The 19,627-nt window shown below is 40.2% G+C and overlaps 1 long non-coding RNA gene and 1 pseudogene across 8 annotated transcripts in view; both read left to right on the forward strand.

Annotated features, from left to right (window-relative positions):
• The window catches only part of LOC102115904 (uncharacterized), a 66,101-nt gene that overhangs the window by 12,714 nt on the left and 33,760 nt on the right, over window positions 1-19,627 (forward strand). For 3 of the 8 annotated variants that reach the window (XR_012417650.1, XR_012417652.1, XR_012417653.1), the window contains exons 5-8: window positions 3,109-3,250; window positions 4,383-4,448; window positions 13,898-13,976; window positions 16,825-17,028. This is a non-coding gene — a long non-coding RNA (uncharacterized lncRNA). Of the gene's footprint in view, window positions 1-1,641; window positions 2,023-3,108; window positions 3,251-4,382; window positions 4,449-13,897; window positions 14,013-16,824; window positions 17,029-19,627 lie in introns of all 8 variants that reach the window. The other 5 variants (XR_012417655.1, XR_012417656.1, XR_012417657.1 and 2 more) reach the window with 3 other exon arrangements.
• LOC135965062 (ankyrin repeat domain-containing protein 54-like) lies at window positions 17,774-19,347 on the forward strand (annotated as a pseudogene).

Consider the following 19,627-nt stretch of genomic DNA (forward strand, 5'->3'; position numbering starts at 1 on the left):
CCACCTGGCCTGGCATGGGTAGGAAGCTGTGGGTGCTGTGCCGTGGGCCTCGGTGGTAGCAGTGGAGGTGCCGTCAGGGCAAGGAGGAGTCCTCCCCCTTCTTCTGTAGAATCTGGAGGGTCCCTTCCTTCTGCTGGCACCTGAGCCAGGCGTGAATGGAGCATTATCTCAGTCTTAACAAAATTTAGGGGGTGATTGTGTATTTTTTTACTTGTTTTTTTTTTGTTGTTGTAAAAAAGTCTTGAACTTTTTCAGTTTTCATGAATCAAGGAGGGGAAAAAAGGTATAATAGGCCTTCTGGTTCCCTCACCTGTTCTTTTTCCTTTCTTCCAGTCTGTTTTATTCTCATCATCATCATCATCTCGTTCCTCTTTACTTGCTTATGCTGCTGCTTCTATTTCTTGTTTCTCTTCTTGTTTCTCCTTCACCTCCTCCTGCTTTTCTTTGCTTTTTCCCAAGCAATGGCATTAACAACAAACCAAAACTGAGTTAAAAATAAACTACTTGTCAGTGTGTTGTACTTTAAAAATAATTGGTCCAGTACTATGTCTTAGAGATTTATATAATTATTTAGTTGCTTGAATAGCTATGCTTTCCTGTTCCTGTTAACGCATTGTAGGTAGTTATACAAGTAATAAAAAAAAATGAAGCATCAAATAAAATACTGGTAGGAAACAGCCATTTCATACCTCTTTTATATTAGTCTGGAGATATGCAAGAGGCATGGGGTAATAAGTTCCAATTTAGGAGGTCATTAAGTAAACTATATTCCCTTCATGTTATTTCTCTGCCACTGTTTTCAAGATTATTATCTGCATGAGCAGACCTGGTTTGTCACCACATCTTTACAATAGGAAAAGGAAGGGGAGATCATGTGAATAATGTTTTAAGGCCAGGATTCACAACCAAAAGCAAGGCTTTATTAACTTTTGCCTTTAAGAACCTGCAGTACTGAGCCCTCTTTCCTAGTATTACAACCTTTAGTATGAACCCTTTTTTCAGTGATTGCTCTAGAAGTTTATGCATTTTATTGAATACTTTAAAGAAACAAATGTATATTGTATCATTTTTCATGCCCACAGAGATGGATTAAGGCTTATAATTTTGACACTTTTAAAATTATTTTTAAGGTTATGGCATGTAAAATACTGTTGATATATGTAAGAATATGCATAAGTACCACCAGATAGCTTATTTTGAAGAGACAGTGTCTAAATTTTTGTCCAGAGTAGATTGGTTGCAGTTTCTTAGGTGTGTTTCTCAGTACATTGCCTCAGTGTTTTAAAGCATGTAGAAATTTGGATTGTTTACTCTCATATGGTCGTTTGTTTATAGGTTGTTTAATATTTCTAGGGACTAAAGACATCACAGCCTCCTTTAAGATTCAGTACTATTAATAAGATTTGTTATATATAGGGTTAGAATCCAACAAACTCCAGAGGAAAATTCTTAAATTATATAGCTGTAGAGCAGGACATAAAACCTAGGTTCTAAGCTCTAAGGGAGCTACCAAGCAAGTGCATCAGTGACTGGGCATAGCATAGAGTGGGCAGAATTACAGGATGGTTAAGAGAGTGAGCTGTGCAGTCTAACTCTATGTAAACATGACTTTTTTTTTTTTTTTTTTTTTTTTTTAAGCAGATTCTCACTCTGTCGCCCAAGCTGGAGTGCAGTGGTGCAATCTGGGCTTACTGCAACCTCCGCCTTTCAGGTTGAAGGGATTCTTTTGCCTCAGCCTTCCGAGTAGCTGAGACTACATAAGTGCATGCCACTACATCTAGCTAATTTTTGTATTTTTTGGTAGAGATGGGGTATCACTCTGTTGGCCAGGTCTGTCTCGAACTCCAGACCTCAAGTGATCTGCCTGTCTTGGCCTCCCAAAGTGCTGGAATTGCAGGCATAAGTCACTGCCTGTAGCCTGGGGAGGGAGGGTTACTGTTGAAGTATTATCTTTGTATCCTAAAACATGCCCTTTTGAAAGCGATGACGTTGATAAAAATCTTCTACTGAAGTCTTTGCAAGGTATCATCTTTTTACCTCCATTTTCCTACATAGTGTTTGTATTTAATGTTTTCTTGTATTCCACAGACTGTGTTTTAGTATTTATAACTATAGTATTATGTATTACTTTTCTACATTGAAAAGGAAAAATTGTATTGACCTTTTCTTAACATATAAATGAACTTGACAAGCAAACATTTTTCAAATCAGTTTTCCCTTTCACGAATCTCAAAGTGGGTACAAGACACACTTTCCCATTTAAGGTAAAGGTGCACATTTATACCTTATCTCAGAATAGTCAGAAGTCGGGTTCTTATTGTGTGGTTAGTAATGCAAATATTAGTAAGTTCATGTACTTAGTATTTAGAAGAATTCTGAAATAGCACTTGTTAATTTGTAACTTTTATGCATTTATTACTTTTTTGTAATTTTTTATAGTGTTCCCAAACTTGACACTCATAGGCTATTAGTAGTAGGTTTTACTTCTATCTCTTCTGGCCTTGAGTACATAAGATGTATTTTCCTTATGTTTAGCATATAGTATAAATTTAATTGTTCAGATTTTAAACAAAAAGGACCTATAGAATTATTGCTTACATTGACACCGGCCCAGTTGTCCCATGGATAGGGTTTTGTTTGGATCAACATAAGAGTTGACCCTGCTGTTAAACCTTGAAACTTGTATCTGTTTTATCTGAGTTCTCTCCTCAAAAAAAGACCTTCAGTAAGTATCAACTGAAAAATATCAGATCTCAGCACCAGATGCCTCCTGCCCCTCTCTAATTTCTGTTCTCTTACCCATTATTACATTTCTTTCCTGACCCTAGTTTTAGTCAGTCAGGGAGATAAATTTGAGACTGAGCCCCTATCTCCTGGGCTGCAGCACCAGGTTAAAGCTTTCTTGCTTGGTAATACTTGTCACCTCAATGACTAGTTACTGTCTGGTGAGCAGCAGGACCTGGACCAAACCCTTGGTGTTCAGGTAGTAACATGAACAACGATCTTAACTGTCATTCTTTACTGAAATTTTACTTTTTAATTACTGGCCTCTTCTTTATTATCTATCATTCCTATGACCTCATATCTCTTTTTTCTTTGATTTTACAGTCAAAGAACTTAATGCTTCCTAAATCCAAATATTAAAGTTAAAAAAAGAGAAAGGAAATGTGTGCAGAGAAAGTGTGTTTTACAAGTTAATTAAAGATGGATTCACAGATGTTTGTAGATTTACCTAGAGTTTTGAATTCAGGTGAGTTTTCACAATATGCAGTAAGTTGAAAAGAATCCCAAGATAATTGTGACATAATAAAGCTAGGTATTGAAAACCAAAAAGATTTCACCTCAGTATGGCACTTTTAATTCAAGAACAGTAACCACCAAATGAGTTTTTCAGACTAATCATTACTCTTTAAAAATTAAGAGAAAATGTATGTATAACTTTTATTTTAGTTTTAGTACAGCTTCTGAATTTATTTATCAATAGACAGGACAAAATAGATGAGCATCTGCTTCCCTTCCCCCTAAGCAATGTATTCTTCCGAAATGTAATACATTTTTATTTATACTTGAAGGCAGTGTTTTTCAATCTTTTCCATGTTAGTAGCTCAGATCTTTAAGGACAGTGGATGTATACTAGGGGCAACTTGTGGTCTTAATCCTACTGGAGCTCTGATAATCTTAGATTCTTTCTTTCCTATTTGTGAATAAACTTCTGCTCCAGTAGGATAAACCTGTTTACCATGTGACTGCCTAACTGATCTGTTGCTTTATGTCCCAGTTTTTAGAAGCAAGCAGATTATATTACCTGGATTAAAATGTTTTCTTGATACTGAAGATAGGATCTTAAATTTTTACTTATGAGTTACTTTAAGTACAACTTTGATTAAATTATGGGGATTGAGTTTCCATAGCTTTCACCATAGTTAAAATGGAAAGCAGGAAGCATTCTATAGCAAACCCTGAACTTATTTATAGAAAGTTAATTAAGTGTCTGAGCAAAGCAAGCATTCACACTTCGGGGTGTGTGTGTGTGTGTGTGTGTGTGTATGTGTGAGTGAGACAGATGAGCATGGTACTTGAAGCATAATTGTGCTTCTTCAGGTTGCAATATCCAGTAGTTTTATCATACAGTTACAGTAACTAATGTTAAATCCACAAACCTACTTTGGTCTACTCTGTATTTGTATTCTAAAATAATATTTTTTAGCTTCCAAATAGAAGTGTTATAATTTTTTCTAAATTAGAAAGTATTTTTCCATTGAGTTAAAAAATCATTTTTCATGTTTATTATATCTTAAAAATGATTGCATTGTTATCTAGATTCTCTTTTGTCTTTCACTGTGAGTTTTTATTGGTTTATTATATGTTTATTTTCTTTTTAGGAAGCCATCATTCTTCAGAAGGCAATGACGGAACAGTACCAGCAGCAACTGAAGGACCAGCAGAAGGTTAAAAGAAAAAGAGATTTTATGTGTTACTGTATTTGTTGTATTTTCATTTTTTATTTTTTTCCTCGAAATGGAGTCTTGCTCCATCACCAGGCTGGAGTGCAGTGGCATGATCTCAGCTCACTGCAACCTCCGACTCCCTGGTTCAAGGGATTCTTCTGCCTCAGCCTCCTGAGTAGCTGGGATTACAGGCACGCACCACCACACCCAGCTAATTTTTGTATTTTTAGTAGAGACAGGGTTTCACCATGTTGGCCAGGATGGTCTCGATCTCCTGACCTTGTGATTTCGCCTGCCTTGGCCTCACAAAGTGCTGGGATTACAGGCGTGAGCCACCATGCCTGGCCTGTTGTATGTCTATTCTCTTTTACAGATTATATTATTCTTAAAACACCTGTCTTGGAAATAAAAGATGATTCTTTTTGGTATGCTTTCCTGGGCAACAAGTTGTTTTAAGTTATAAGAGTTAATATACCTCTTTACTATATTGATCAATAAAGCCTATGAGGATAAAAACTAAGTGGTAACTGAAGGTCTTCATGATGCAAATACTATTTTTCTGATCATAGTTTTTATTATAAATTGTAACTTCTTAGGTATGTATGCTTCATTACTTGTTGATGTCTAAATCTGGCCTAGTAGTCAGTGCACATGGTAACAGATGGTAACGCTAGGTGACAACCTTTAATAATAGAAAAATAGAACATTCTCTTTAATGCAGATTTATTGACATTTTTAGGTATAACAGTTTCCTGCTGACAGCTTTTCAAGTGCTTGTCCATCTTCTCTGTAATACTGGGGCTTTAGTTAAGGGATACTCGAGTGTTGTCAGTAAATTAGTTTATGTACATAGATGTGTTTTTACAGTTCCTCTTCCTGCATTCAGTGTTTAGTTTTTCAGTTATGCTTCCAATTAAGTTTATTTAATTATTTAATCTCTGAAAGTAGAATTAATTCAACTAAATTAAAGGGGCAAATTTTTAATAAGCATTTAATTCGTATGCTGTTTACAGAAAAACTATCTGGGTTTTAAAAAGTTGCTTTAGATTTTGCCATCTTAGTACGTCCTTATGTGGTGTACTGTTTTGGTGTTTTATTTTTATTTTTTGATAAAATATACATAATACAAAATAACACTTAACCATTTTTAAGGGCACACAGGTCCCTGGTGTTTTAAGCACATCCGCATTGTTAGCCATCACCACTCTCCATCTCCAGAGCTTTGTCACCATTCTAAACTGCAGCTCTGTACCCCATAAGCAATAGCTCCCCATTGAACCCTCCTCCTGGCCCCTGGCAATTACTATTCTATTTTCTGTTTATGAATTTGTTTATTCTAAATACCTTATATAAGTGGACTTGTACAATATTTGTCCTTTTGTGTCTGGCTTATTTCACTTAGCATAATGCTGTCAAGGCTCGTAACACTATCAGAATTTCCTTTTTTTAAAAAAAAATTTTATTTTAGAAGTGAGGTCTTGCCATGTTGCCCAGGCTGGTCTCAAAATTCTGTGCTTAAGCAACCAGCCCGCCTTGACCTCCCAAAGTGCTAGGATTACAGGTGTAAGCTGCTGAACCCGGTGAGTTGTTTTTTTTTTTTTAAATGCCTAAATAATATTCTGCGTATGTGTATATTACATTTTCTTTATCTATTCACCTACCGATGGGCATAGGGCTGGTTCTACCTTTTGGCCACTGTGAATAATGCTGCTATTAAACGGGTGTACAAATACCTGTTTGAGTCCCTGCTCTTAGTTCTTTTGGGTATAGAGCTTAAAGGGTGTTGTTGGATCATGTAATTCTATGCTTAATATGTTAACTACCAAACCGTTTTCCACAGTGGGCTGTAACATTTTACATTCCAAAAAGCAATCCATAAAGGTTCCAATTTATCTCTATTATTGTTAACAGTTAATATTTTCTGTTTATGTATTGCATTTTTATAGTGTTTGAAATTCATCTGAGGGTTTTCCTGATACCAAAATATTAGAAAATGTTTTTTTAAAAAATGCCTTGTTATAAAGACTTTTACATGTTACTTGATGCCCTGTGATCTATTTTCTCAGTAAGAAGAGGAACTTCTCTTCACCCAGCCTCATTCCACTGCACCCACTCTTTTCTGTGTTGGGTTATGCGGGGGAGAAAGGGAGCTTTGTACCACTGTCCTGTGTTGTGGTAGCCCATTACTGAGTTGTAAAGCACCTTGCCTCCTCTTTTACTTGGGAGAAATGCATTGATGCTAGGTGCCATATGGATTTATTTTTGGAGTGATATTTTTCTAACTTTATGGAATTAATACTAGATAGAAAGTTAGCAGATGGATTCTGTATCTGATGAGAGTTTTGGGTAACTTGAATACCTAGTTTCTGAGCCTTATTTTTCCTCTGATGCAAGACCACTGTAAATTAGCCAGCCAGTGAAAAACTCTTACCGCTCTGGATATGGGTTTAGGACCCTGGATTTCTACTACTCATTTTTTTACTACTTGTGCAGGGATCATGGCCCAAGTTGCAGTGTCCCCCCTGCCTGTTGAAGATGAGTTCTCAGAGAGCAGGATGGCTGTGACATTCCTGATGTCAGCTCTCGAGTCCATGATGAGACTTTTTGTTCTAACATTCCATATTTGAGTAGGACTGGGCTGTAGATAAGGTTGATTTGTTTTTTGTAGAACATAATTTTATGTTTTTTTTTTTTTTTTTTTTAAATAATGAGTAGTTCTTTCTCTTGAATAGTAGCTGTGGTCAAACACTTCCAACCAAATGTGCATGTGGAGATTCTACACCAGTTTTCGGACAATCTGGATACCAACTGGGTATCCCCCAATTGCATTCTGACACTACCTGGAGTTAGTGCCGACCCCTCAGGATAGAGGCTCAGTCCCACAAGACTACCTTCACTTCACATGCCAATTGCAAGTCGTAGGTTGTTAGATGTACTTTTGACTAATCAGTTAGAAACCAGGGTCTCATGGCCCCCTTCTTGGATTGAATCATGTGCTAGAACAGCTTGCAGAACTCAGAAAAACAGGTTATTTTCTTTTGCTAGAACAGCTTGCAGAACTCAGAAAAACAGGTTATTTTCTTTGTTTTTCTGAGATACAGAGTCTCACTGTGTTGCCAGGCTGCAATTCAGCCGTGTGATCAAAGCTCATTGTAGCCTTGAACTCCTGGACTCGTGATCCTCCTGCCCCAGCCTCCCAATGAGAGTACAGGCCTGCACCACCATATCTGGCTATGTTATTTTATGTTTTGTAGAGATGGCGTCTTGTTATGTTGCCCAGGCTGGTCCCAAATTTCTGGGCTCACATGATCCTCCCATCTCAACCTCCCAAAGTGCTAGGATTATGGGCGTGAGCCACTGGATCTCACCAATTTACTTTCTATTACTGGTTCATTGTAAAGGATATATTTCAGAAACAGCCAATGAAAGAGATGTACACATGCTGGGCTTCTGCCTGTATTCTCAGCACTTTGGGAGACCGAAGCAGGAGCATCGCTTAAGCTCAAGAATTTAAGACCAGGCTGGGCAACACTCTGAAACCTCATCTCTACAAATTTTTTTTTTCTAAAATAGCCTGGTGCGGTGACATGTGCCTACACTTGTAGTTACTCAGGAGGTTGAGGTGAAAGGATGGCTTGAACTAGGGAGGCATACTGGTTGCAGTGATCCACGATTGTGCCACTCTAACCTGGGAGACAGAGCCAGACCCTGTCTCAAAAAAAAAAAAAGGGAAATAGATGCACAGGGCAGGGTATGTGGGAAGGGGCACAGAGCTTCCATGCCCTCTATTGGGCATGTTACCTCTTAGTATCCCCTTTGTGTTCAGCAACCCAGACATTCTCCAAACCCTGTTGTTTAGGGTGTTTATGAAGGCTTCATTATGTAGGCATGATTGATGAAATCAGTTGACTGTTGGTGATTAAGTCAGTCTTCAGCCACTGTTTCTTTCTGGAGCTCAGTAGGTGAGGCTGACAGTTCCAAGCCTCTAATCACATGGTTTGCTCTTCTGGCAACCAGCCCTCCTCCTGAAGCTGTCTAGGAGCTTTCAGTCACCCAGTCATCTCAGTAACATCATCAAATGCATTCTTACTATGGTGGAGATCCCAAAGGTCTTAGAGGTTCTTGTGTTAGAAACCTGGGACTAAGACCAAATATTGAAACAGAAGATGCTCCTATCACCTTTATCACCGAGATGTTTATGAGAACTTTAGAAGCTCTTTGCCGGGATAAGGGCAGAAACCAAATGTGTATTTCTTTTCTTTTTCTTTTTGGACAGAGTGTCTCTCTTTCACCCATACTGGAGTGTAATGATGCAGTCATATCTATCTGCAGCCTCAACCACCTGGGCTCAAATCAAACAATTCTTCTGCCTCAGCCTTTGAAGTATTTGGGACTACAGGTGCACACCATCCTTGCTCAGCTAATTTTTGTATTTTTTTGTAGAGATGGGATCTTGTTACGTTGCCAAGTCTGGTCTCGATCTCCTGGGCTAAAGCGACCCTTTCACCTCAGCCTCTCAAGTAGCTGAAAATACGGATGCATACCACCATGCCCAGCTAATTTTTTCTTTTCTTATTTCTTTTTGTTTTTGTTGTTTAGTTGGGGATCTTGCTATGTTTCCCAGGTTGGTCTTGAACTCCTGGCCTCAAGCCTTTCCCCGCTTTGTCCTCCTAAACTGTTGGAATTATGGGTGTGAGCCACGACTACTGTGTCTAGCAGTCACAAGGGTTTTTATAAGAGAAAGAGGGAGGTAAGAGAGTCAGAATTGGAGGAGATGTGATGATGGAAGCAGAGGTCAGAGAAGGAGATTTGAATATGCTTCGCTTCTGGCTTTGAAGATGCAGTTAGGGGCCATGAGCCAATTGAATGGGGGTGGCTTTTAGAAGCTGGGAAAGGCAAGGGAACACATCCTCTCTGGAGCCTCCAGAAGGAATGCAGTCCTGCTGACACCTTGGCTTTAGCCTTAATTGACCTATTTTGGACTTCTGGCTCCCAGAACTGTTAGGTGGTAGATTTGTGGTGTATTAAGGCACTCAATGTAGGGCAGTTTGTAACAGCTGCAAGAAGAAATGAACATGAACCCAGGGGTGGTGGCCCACACCTGTAATTCCAGGTATTTAGGAGGCTGAGGCAGGAGGATTGCTTTGGCCCAGGAGTTCAAGACAAGCCTGGGTAGCATAGTGATGCCGTATATATTTTTTTTAAAAATTAGCAGGTGTGGTGGCATGCACCTGTAGTCTTAGCTATTAGAGAGGCTGAGGCAGGACGATTGCTTCACCTATGAGTTCGAGGTCTCAGTTGTGATCATGCCATGGCACACCAGCCTGAGTGACACAGCAAGATTTTGTGGGAAAAAAAAAAAGGAGTGAGCATGGCAGGAATGGGTACAGATGGCAATATTAAATAGAGTGGCCAGGGTCGCCCTAAGTGAAAATTGAGCAAAGACTTGAAGTGGGGGAAGCAGCTGGCCAAGGTGCTGAGGTAAGAACGTTGTAGGCAGAAACAACAGGATAAAGTTGCTAGAAGGGAACTCCGTGATGTGTCTGAAGCTCAGGAAAGAGACCAGTGGGGCCGAGTGGGGGGAGTGGAAGGGGAAGAGAAGTAGGGGAGGAGGCCAGGGAGTTGTTGGGCTGAGATCAGTAAAGATTGTGTAAGCCCTGGGAGGCTATTGCTGGGGCTTTGACTTTTACTCTGACTGGGATGGGAACTGCGGGAGGTTCTGAGCAGAGAGGCAACGTGATCTTTCTTCTGATTTAAAAACATCCCTTGGCTGCTGAGTTGAGAAAGATTGTGGGGAGATTTGGGTAGAAACAGGAGTCCTGAATGTGGCAACATCCAGGCAGGAGATAACGTGTTTCTGACCAGGGTCATGGCAATGGTGAGAGATGGTTGAATTTTTTTTTTTTTTTTTTTTTTTTTTGAGACAGAGTCTCTTTCTGTTGCCCAGGCTGGAGTACAGTGGCGTGATCTCAGCTTACTGCAACCTGTGCCTCCCAGGTTCAAGCGATTCTCCCGCCCCAGCCTCCCAAGTAGCTGGGAGTACAGGCGCCTGCTAGCCCACCTGGCTAATTTTTGCATTTTTAGTAGAGATGGGGTTTCACCATATTGATCAGGCTGGTCTTGAATTCCTGACTTTGTGATCCGCCCGCCTCAGCCTCTGAAAGTGCTGGGATTATAGGTGTGAGCCACCGCGCCCGGTCCTGAGAGATGGTTGATTCTTGTTGAAATACTAAGTAATAATAATAAGAATAATAAAAAACAGTACTGGCTTTCACAATTATATGAAGTATGGGATGCTAGATTAAAGAAACCTCAAGTCAGGCCGATGCAGTGGCTTATGCCTGTAGTGTCAGCACTTTGGGAGGCAGAGATGGGAGAATTGTTTTAAGTCCGGGAGTTTGAGACCACCCTTGGCAACATAGCAAGATTTCTCTACACAAATAAAAATTAATAACATGTAATTATCCAGGCATGGTGGTATGTGTCTGTAGAGTCAGTTACTCCAGTTGTCAAGGTGGGCAGATCTCTTGAGGGTGGGAGTTTTGAAACCAGCTTGGGCAACATAGCAAGGTCTCTCTCTCCAACAACAACAAAAAAAATAGCTGGGAGTTGTGATGCTCACTTGTAGTCCTAGCTATGGTGAGGCTGAGGCAGGAGGATCCCCTGAGACTAGGAGATCAAGGCTGCAGTTAGCTATGAGTGCACGACTGCATTCCAGCCAGAGTGACAGAGTGAAACTCTGTCTCAAAATGCAAAGTAATAAATCTCAAGTCGGACCAGTTCCTTTTTGACCATGCAGCCTTTTCAACCCCATAGCTGCGTGACTGGGTTTGTGTTGCTGGAGATGAGGAGACCTGTGCCCAGTTGTTGCCTGTCTAATCAGTTTATTTTTAAATATATTAGTGAAATTTATTTCATACTTTATGTCCTCATACTGTGTGGTTTTTTGAATTCTCCTTTGAATAGCTTGTAACTAACTATTCAAACATCTTATTGGTTCCATAATTCTTTTCTAACTCGCTTCTTAAAAATCAGAATTGATACTAGACTACCTACTCAGTTTTTATTAATGAGGAGATGGAGTTGTTTGCATGCTTTACCTAAGATTAGTGTCATATTAGCCAAATCAAATCAATACTTGAGCAAATGCAAAATTAGAGCTTCTTCAGCATGGAACTCTCTCATGATTCTTGAAGATGCCATTTTCTTTTTTAGTCTTTAGTAAAGAGCTGCTATCATTTCAGACCCTTTACTATTTAGGGACTTAGGAATTTTTCACTGGAATTCATGTAAAGAAAGACCATGGGCGTTTCTAATGAATTTAACATTCATCATTTAACTTCATGACTCATCCCTAGGGCTGTAGTTTTACTAATGAATTTTTCAGATACTACTCAGCTAGCAACTGAGCCTAACCAGGAACACACCCTCAACCATTTAGTGGTCTTTTTTTTTTCTTTCTTTATTCCTCCTGAAAGTCGATTACTCTCAGAAGGTGGTGAAAACTTGCATGTCTTCTGTTTTTTTTTCCTAGAGACAAGCTCTTGCTCTCTCACTCAGGCTGCAGTGCAGTGGCTTGATCATGCCTCACTGCAGCTGGAAACCCCTGGGCTCAAACAATCCCCCAACCTCAGCCTCCCAAATAGCTGGGACTACAGACGTTTGCCCCTATGCCCAGCTAATTTCTTTGTTTTTTTATTGTTGAGATGGGATCTTGCTATGCTGCCGAGGATGGTGTCAAACTCCTGGCCTCAAGTGATCTCTCTGCCTCAGCTTCCCAAAGTGCTGGAATTGTATACAGGCCTGAGCCATCTGTGTTCAACCCCCACTTTCTTTTTTGTTTTTTTTTTTTGAGATGGAGTCTAGCTCAGTTGCCCAGGCTGGTGTGCAGTGGTGCCATCTCGGCTCACTGCAACCTCCACCTCCCTGTTTTAAGCAGTTCCCCTGCCTGTTAATATGAAGGCCGCCATGGCTGATGCCAACCAGTTCTGTCCCTGTATGTCCAAGCACCAGACTTCCTTACTGACCCTTTGCAATTTCAGACCCTCCATCAGCCTCCTGTATCCTGCTGGAGATTTTGGAGCGTCTCAGCATCTCTGGGGCTGCTCGCATGCATCAGGGAGGGAAAGGCAACAAAGCCCACAGAGACCCTTGCAAGCATCTCAGGATCTCCCAGTGGGATCCTCTTTTCCCCAGCTCATTCCTTAAAATTCTGCTGACTCCCCTACTTCTTCCTCCAGCTCAGCACTTACCTGGAGTTGCCCCAAAGGTGACCACAGGGGAATTTTCACAAGGGACTTCCCCAGACTGTTCTGAGATAAAGGGGGTTAGGATTACAAAGAAGTAAACTCTAAACCCTGGTATCATGATCCCAAAGCATTTCTTAAGGGATGTACACACAGTGGGCGCTGCAGCTCATCTTATTGGGAGAAAAGGAGACCAAGGATGCTTTTTCTAGATATGTCTGCAGTGAGGGGTCTGGTTATGCAGTTTATAGTAGAGCTTAAGGAATCTGTTCCAGGACCAGGGATACTTTCTTTTAAGTGTTTCGAATTACAACCTAAACACAACACCTTTACTGATGTCTGTGAATGGTCAGGGCCCTGGCTTGGGTTCAGGTCTGCAGGGGAAAGCATGCAGGTGTCCAGGCCACGGAATAACAGAGCAGTCAAGTGTCTGTGTATTCTTGGTCGGAACATATGGAAAATGTGAAGAAACTGCGGAATCCTACTCTATCCTTTCTAGTAAGAATTGATATTAGGAAGTACAAGTCATTTGATTATGTTTTTCTTTTTAAAAAATTGTTTTATGCAATTTGATTTTCTGTACATATATATTGATTTAAAGGAGTGAGAGACTTTCTAATTTCTAAAAAAATACACTTGGAAATTTGAGGGGATTACATTGAATCTGTAAATCAATTTATAGGGTATTGTTATCCAAAGAATATTAAGTATTTTTAAAATTATTGTAGGTATACATAAGTATGGGTTACATGGGATGTTTTGATACAGGCATACAGTGCATAATAATCACTCACATCCTGGAGGGTAGGGTATCCATCCCCTCAAACATGTGTCCTTTGTCTTAGAAACAGACCATCCTTGAACATAAGATGACTTCCAGTTATTTTTCAGTTTATCTTTGATTTCTTTCAGCATTACAAATTGTGTAAAATTCCTATACCTCTCTTAAATTTTTTCTCTTAATGTTTTTTATTGATACCATTATAAATGGAATTGTTTATTTTATTTTTAATTGTTGGTTGCTTTTATATAAACCATAATCTACTTTGGCATGCCAGTTTTCTGTCTTGTAACATGGATAAATTTGTGTATTAATTCTACTCATATTTTAGTGAATCCCTTTTTTTACAGAAAATTATTTCATTTGCAATAATGACAGTTCTATTTTTATTTTAAATCTGGACAATTTTTTTTCTGTTGTAGAATTTCCCTGGCTAATACCTCCAGTACCCTGCTGAGTAGAGTGGTTAAAGTGGAAATTCTTGCCTTCTCAAACTTTCAGGTAAAGAAGCACAAGTCTGTCACCGTTAAGTATGAGGTTAGTTATAGGTTTTTCATAGATACCTCTTAGTGGGTCTCAAAATCTTATTCTATCAGTAGTTTGCTGGGGGTTTTGTCAGGAATGGATGCTTGATTTTTGTAACTTTCTCTGTGCCTATTTACAGGATCATTTTTTGTTCTTTACTAGTATTGGGCATTATCTTGATTGAATTTTAGATATTAAGTCACAACTGCATTTGCAAAACAATCACATTTGGTCTTGGTGTATATTCACATTTTATGTGCCTGGATTTAGCTTGCCTATGTTTTCTGAGGATGTATGTGTCTATATGAATATGGCATATTTGCCCACAGTCCTTCTATTATACTTGTGTCTGGCCTTAGTATTACAGTAATACTGGGCTCTAGAATTAATTGGAAAGTGTTTCCTCTTCTTCATTTTTTGGAAGTATTTTCTGCTGAAGAATTAGCATTAATTATTTATTGAATATTGGTAGAATGTTTTACATAGGTTATTTTGCCCTGGACTTTCCTTTGTGAAAGTATTTTAAATTAATATTTCTGCTTTACTTGAGTGACAATTCATAATACATAAATGTATATTTTACATTATACTTTTCAGTTTACTTTTATAATTTGTACATCCAAGATATTGATTTCTCGACTGGGTGCAGTGGCTCACACCTGTAATCCCAGCACTTTGGGAGGCTGAGGCGGGTGGATCACAAGGTCAGGAGATCGAGACCATCTTGGCTAACACGGTGAAACCCCGCCTCTACTAAAAATACAAAACATTAGCCAGGTGCAGTGGCAGGCACCTGTAGTCCCAGCTACAGGTGAGGCTGGGAGGCTGAGGCTGGAGAATGGCCTGAACCTGGAATGTGGAGCTTGCAGTGAGCCCAGATCGCGCCACTGCACTCCAGCCTGTGCGACAGAGCGAGACTGTCTCAAAAAAAAAAAAAAAAAATTATTTTCTAATTCGTAATATTCTATGAGTAATAGATTTTCTAGGCTGTTAACGTGAAAAAATCAGAAATAATACAGAGTGAGGCTTCAGCCCAATCAGTGAATGACCCAAAGTCTATTGTAGAATGGATCATTGAAATACAATTTTATCCTTAATGTTTACATTTATTGTGGAGGAAAATAAGGTAGTGATTCTAAAGGAAATTAGTAAAAATACCATTTAACTTTGGATTTTCTCAAGAGGGCAAAGTAGACTTTCTAATTTTTATTGATAATTATATGAGACATAAACACAGTTTTTAATTAGAACAAACAATATGTCATTTGAAGAATAGTATGAAGATGATAGTTTGATTAATAATTTTGATTAGTATTTGCTTACTATATACAAATATGTTGGGCAAGATTGTAAGCCATTAAACACACACATATATATAGACATATATAATTGTTTGAAATAAGGAAACCACAGACTCATGACCAGTGAAAAACTGACATATTTTCAACCTTAGTAACTTTAAAACTATCATAAAAATTTACCATTTTGATTTATATTAACTAAATATACATAAAACTATGAAAGAACTTTATTAGAAAGTTTGACTAGTCATGGAGATCAATGTGTTTCACAATTAAAAAGTAACCAAAGGCACACATTATTATCAAATACCAAACCAAAGCATTTAAGAAAAGATTAAGACTAAAAGATGCTATGGAATTTGTCCCAGCAGAAATACAACAGAGCACACTTCTAGGCACTGTGATACCTTAATAGATACTATCAATTTATGTGTAAACACAGGCCAGTGTGCTCATCATTACATGAAAAAAATTTAGAACTGGTAAACTAAGGAAGGTTGCAGGATACTGTATCAATGTAAAGAAAATCAGTTGCATTTTTATACTCCAACAACAAATACCTGGGAAAAATCAAGAAGACAGTTACATTTACCATAACATCAAAAAGAATGAAGTATTAGGTTGGTAATGGCAAAAACCACAATTACATTTGCACCAACCTAATACTTAGGAATAAATATAATAAAGAATGTAAAAGATTTGTGCAACACAAACTGTAAAATATTAATGGAGGCAATTATAGAAAAGACACATTTAAAAATACTTAGTGTTCATGGATCAGAAAAATTAATACTAAAACATTAATACTACTCAAATTGGTGTATTATTTAAAGCAGTCTCTATCCGAATTCCAATAGCATTTTCAACAAAAATTTTAAAAAATCTACAGTTTGTGTGGAATTATAAAAGACTCAAAACAATTTTAAGCAAGAGGGACAAAGCTAGAAGCATTACACTGCCTGATTTCAAGCTATATAGCAAAGCTGTAGTCATCAAAACTGCAAAATATTGGCATAAACACAAACAAATAGACCACTGGAACAGAATAGGGAGCTCAGCTATATGTATCCATCTGTATACAGTCAATGAATTTTCAACAAAGGCATACAGATACACAATGGAAAAAGAATAAACTCTTCAATAAATGGTGTCGGGAAAATGAGATATCCACATCAAAAACAAATTGCACCCAACCTTTACAGCATACATAAAATTAATTTAAAATATATTAAAGATGTAGGCCTCAATATTTGGACATATTGATACTGAGCCAAATCCCAGCCACCTAATCTAAGCCAACAGGAAGGTAGAGAAGTTGTGTTGATTTTTGCACATTTTTTCCTTTATAAACTTGCGGAAACTTCCATAATTTGCATGCCTTTTACCCATAATCCTGACTGCATCTAGAAAAACAAATCAAAGCAGTAATGTTGATGTTTTAGTTACTGTTCCTGTGTTGTTTATCTCTTCTGTTGTGGCCTGAATCTTACTACTACTTTCTCTGTTGCCTTCTGTTTTCTTAGTGTGTGGTGGGGTCTCTTCCAAACACTCCTGAAGGAAACTTTACTTCTCCTATGATGGAATCAGGAATTACTCGACAAACCTAAACTGTGAATGTACTCTCAGCAATCCAAATCATGAAAATTCATCTATTTATAATCATTTTGAAGATTTTTACCTAGAAAGTCACCAAGACTGTCAATTTGATGTCCTAGAGTTTCGAGTGGGTGAGTTCTAAGAACATATTCTCCCATTTATCTACAATATTCTTTTTATGTTTTTGTTGTTGTGGCTGTTGTTGTTGTTGTTGTTGTTTTGAGACAGGAGCTCGTTCTCTTGCCCAGACTGGAGTACAGTGGTGTGATCATGGCTGACTGCAGCCTCAACCTCCCAGGCTCAGGTGATACTCCTGCCTCAGTCTCCCAAGTAGCTTGGACTACAGGCGTGCACCACCATGTACAGCTAATTTTTTAAATTTTTTTGTAGAGATTGGGTCTCCCTATGTTGTCCAGGCTGGCCTCGAACTCATGGTCTCAAGTGATCCTTCCTCCTTGGCCTCCCAAAGTGCTGGGGTTGCAGGCATGAGCCGCCATGCCTGGCCTACAATATTCTTCTTAGGCTTGGAGACCACCAACAATGAAGGGAGTCAAATGGCTCCAACATAGGTACATATGACCCAAAAGAACTCTGTTCAAACAAAGCCACAATTCTGTGTGTGCTCAGCTGAGGAAAATGAACCCCAAGAACAGTGAGCGAGGCACATTACCGTACAACTAGACCCTGTGTTACAGTCGCTTGGTTTTCTGCCATGTGAGACTTCCTCAAGCGAGAGTCCACTACTATGAAGACTCCTTTCCAAGGAGACTGGGACTTAGCATGGTCAGCATGTGTTGGCAGTTTCCTGAACTTCCAGGATTTACAAAGCGGCTGTGAAATTCTCCTGAGGGCTTAGGCGTTAAAAGAAGTTTTACAATGTACCAGATGGAAAAACACATGGAAGCTATTTGGGGGAAAACCCCAAAGCAGTCATTTGTCTTTGTTTTTGTAACAGAAAAGGATTGCGGTGTACTCAATAAGCCATAATTTTCTTAAGAATTTTTAAAACTCTGTATTCAAGAAGGATGAACCAATTTTCATTCTTTCTCATAATCAAGGTGTAGTTTATTCATTAGGTTGCTTCCACGATTACGCTGACACTTTTTTTTTCTCAGTAAATAAACAAGTAGATAGAGGAAAACAATAATATTGTAAATAGGATGTAATCATCCATACTGTCAAAGTCTTGCTGAGTTCTGTGTTATCCCAAAATTTAAAGAAAAGGAGGCTGGGTCAGGCATGGTGACTCACACCTGTAATCCCAGTACTTTGGGAGGCCGAGGCGGGCAGATCAAGAGGCCAGGAGATCGAGACCATCCTGGCTAACACGGTGAAACTCTGTCTCTACTAAAATACAAAATATTAGCTGACCATGGTGGCAGGTGCCTATAGTCCCAGCTACTCGGGAGGCTGAGGCAGGAGAATGGTGTGAACCCGGAAGGCGGAGCTTACAGTGAGCCTAGATGGTGCCACTGCACTCCAGCCTGGGTGACAAAGCAAGATCCTGCCTCAAAACAAAAAACAAACAAACAAACAAAAAAAGCTGAAGGGCACCTGGGGCTTCTTCTCCTTCACTGACCTCGGGTCTGCACTGGGCAGCTGCACGGGCCTCCCAGGCCAGGAGGCCCCTGGGGCCCAGTCCCCTTTGCACCACCGCACGACTGGTGGCAGTAGGATGCAGAGCTGCACCAGGAGCTGTGCTGCAAGATCCCTGCTGGTGGCTGAGGCTCACTGCCAGGCCCCACTGCTGGCTCGGGCCCATGAGCAAAGAGGTGCAGCTCTGAAAAGAATGAGGGAGACAATGCCAATGCTGCCAGTGCCAACGGCGAGGAAAAAGTGTGGCAGCTGCTGGAAAATGGCACGGATCCCTGTGCAAATGACAAGGGCCACACAGCTCTACACTTTGCCTCTTGCAATGGTAATGACCAGATTGTGGCCTGCACTGACCATGACTCTGTCATCACCTTACTGCTACGACGAGGGACCCGGTGGATGCCCTGGACCAAGCTGGACGTATGCCTCCACACCTGGCCAAGACGAAGCTGAACATCCTGCAGGAGGACCACTCCCAGTGCCTGGAGGCTGCGCGACTGGAGATGAAGCAGATCATCCCGATGCTGAGGAAGAACCCGGTGCACCTACAGTGACGTGAACAGCGGAAATGGTTGGACCACCTCTGCACCCACCTCTAGATGACCAGTACCAAAGAGCAGGTGGATGAAGTGCCCGACCTCCCAGCCAGCTCCACCTCGCTCAGTCTTTGCATACAGAGCATGGAGGAGGTAGCAAGAGATGTTCCCTGGCTTCCTGTCACTGCCCCCACTAGTCTCTGAGTACAAAGAAAAAGCCCAACATCTGGGACTTGGAAGCTGCATTTGTCAGGTGAGGACCTCGCCATCACCCCCAGATGCAATGGGGTAGAGATGCTCTCTCCACAGCCTCAGGGCCACTCCTGGTGCCACAGTCTCCAGCATCTCTGTGGACCGGGACGATAGCCCCCAGCTTCTTCCTCTGGCTCCTGTGGCACTAGGCCAGGCTCTACAGCCTCACCTCAGCTCCGCAGACCTGCACTGTCCTAGCAGACCTCGCTCATCCCATGGCCTCCATGGTGCCCTCACCAGGCCCCAGACCCGTCTGTATGTTCCTTCCCAGCCATGGGCTTGTTTCAGTCACCAGGTGTGGCCTAGGTGGGCACCCTCTGGCCGAGGGGACTGTCATGGGGGCTGTTGG

This window comes from Macaca fascicularis, chromosome 9 (genome assembly GCF_037993035.2).
Source record: "Macaca fascicularis isolate 582-1 chromosome 9, T2T-MFA8v1.1".
Lineage (NCBI taxonomy): Eukaryota > Metazoa > Chordata > Mammalia > Primates > Cercopithecidae > Macaca > Macaca fascicularis.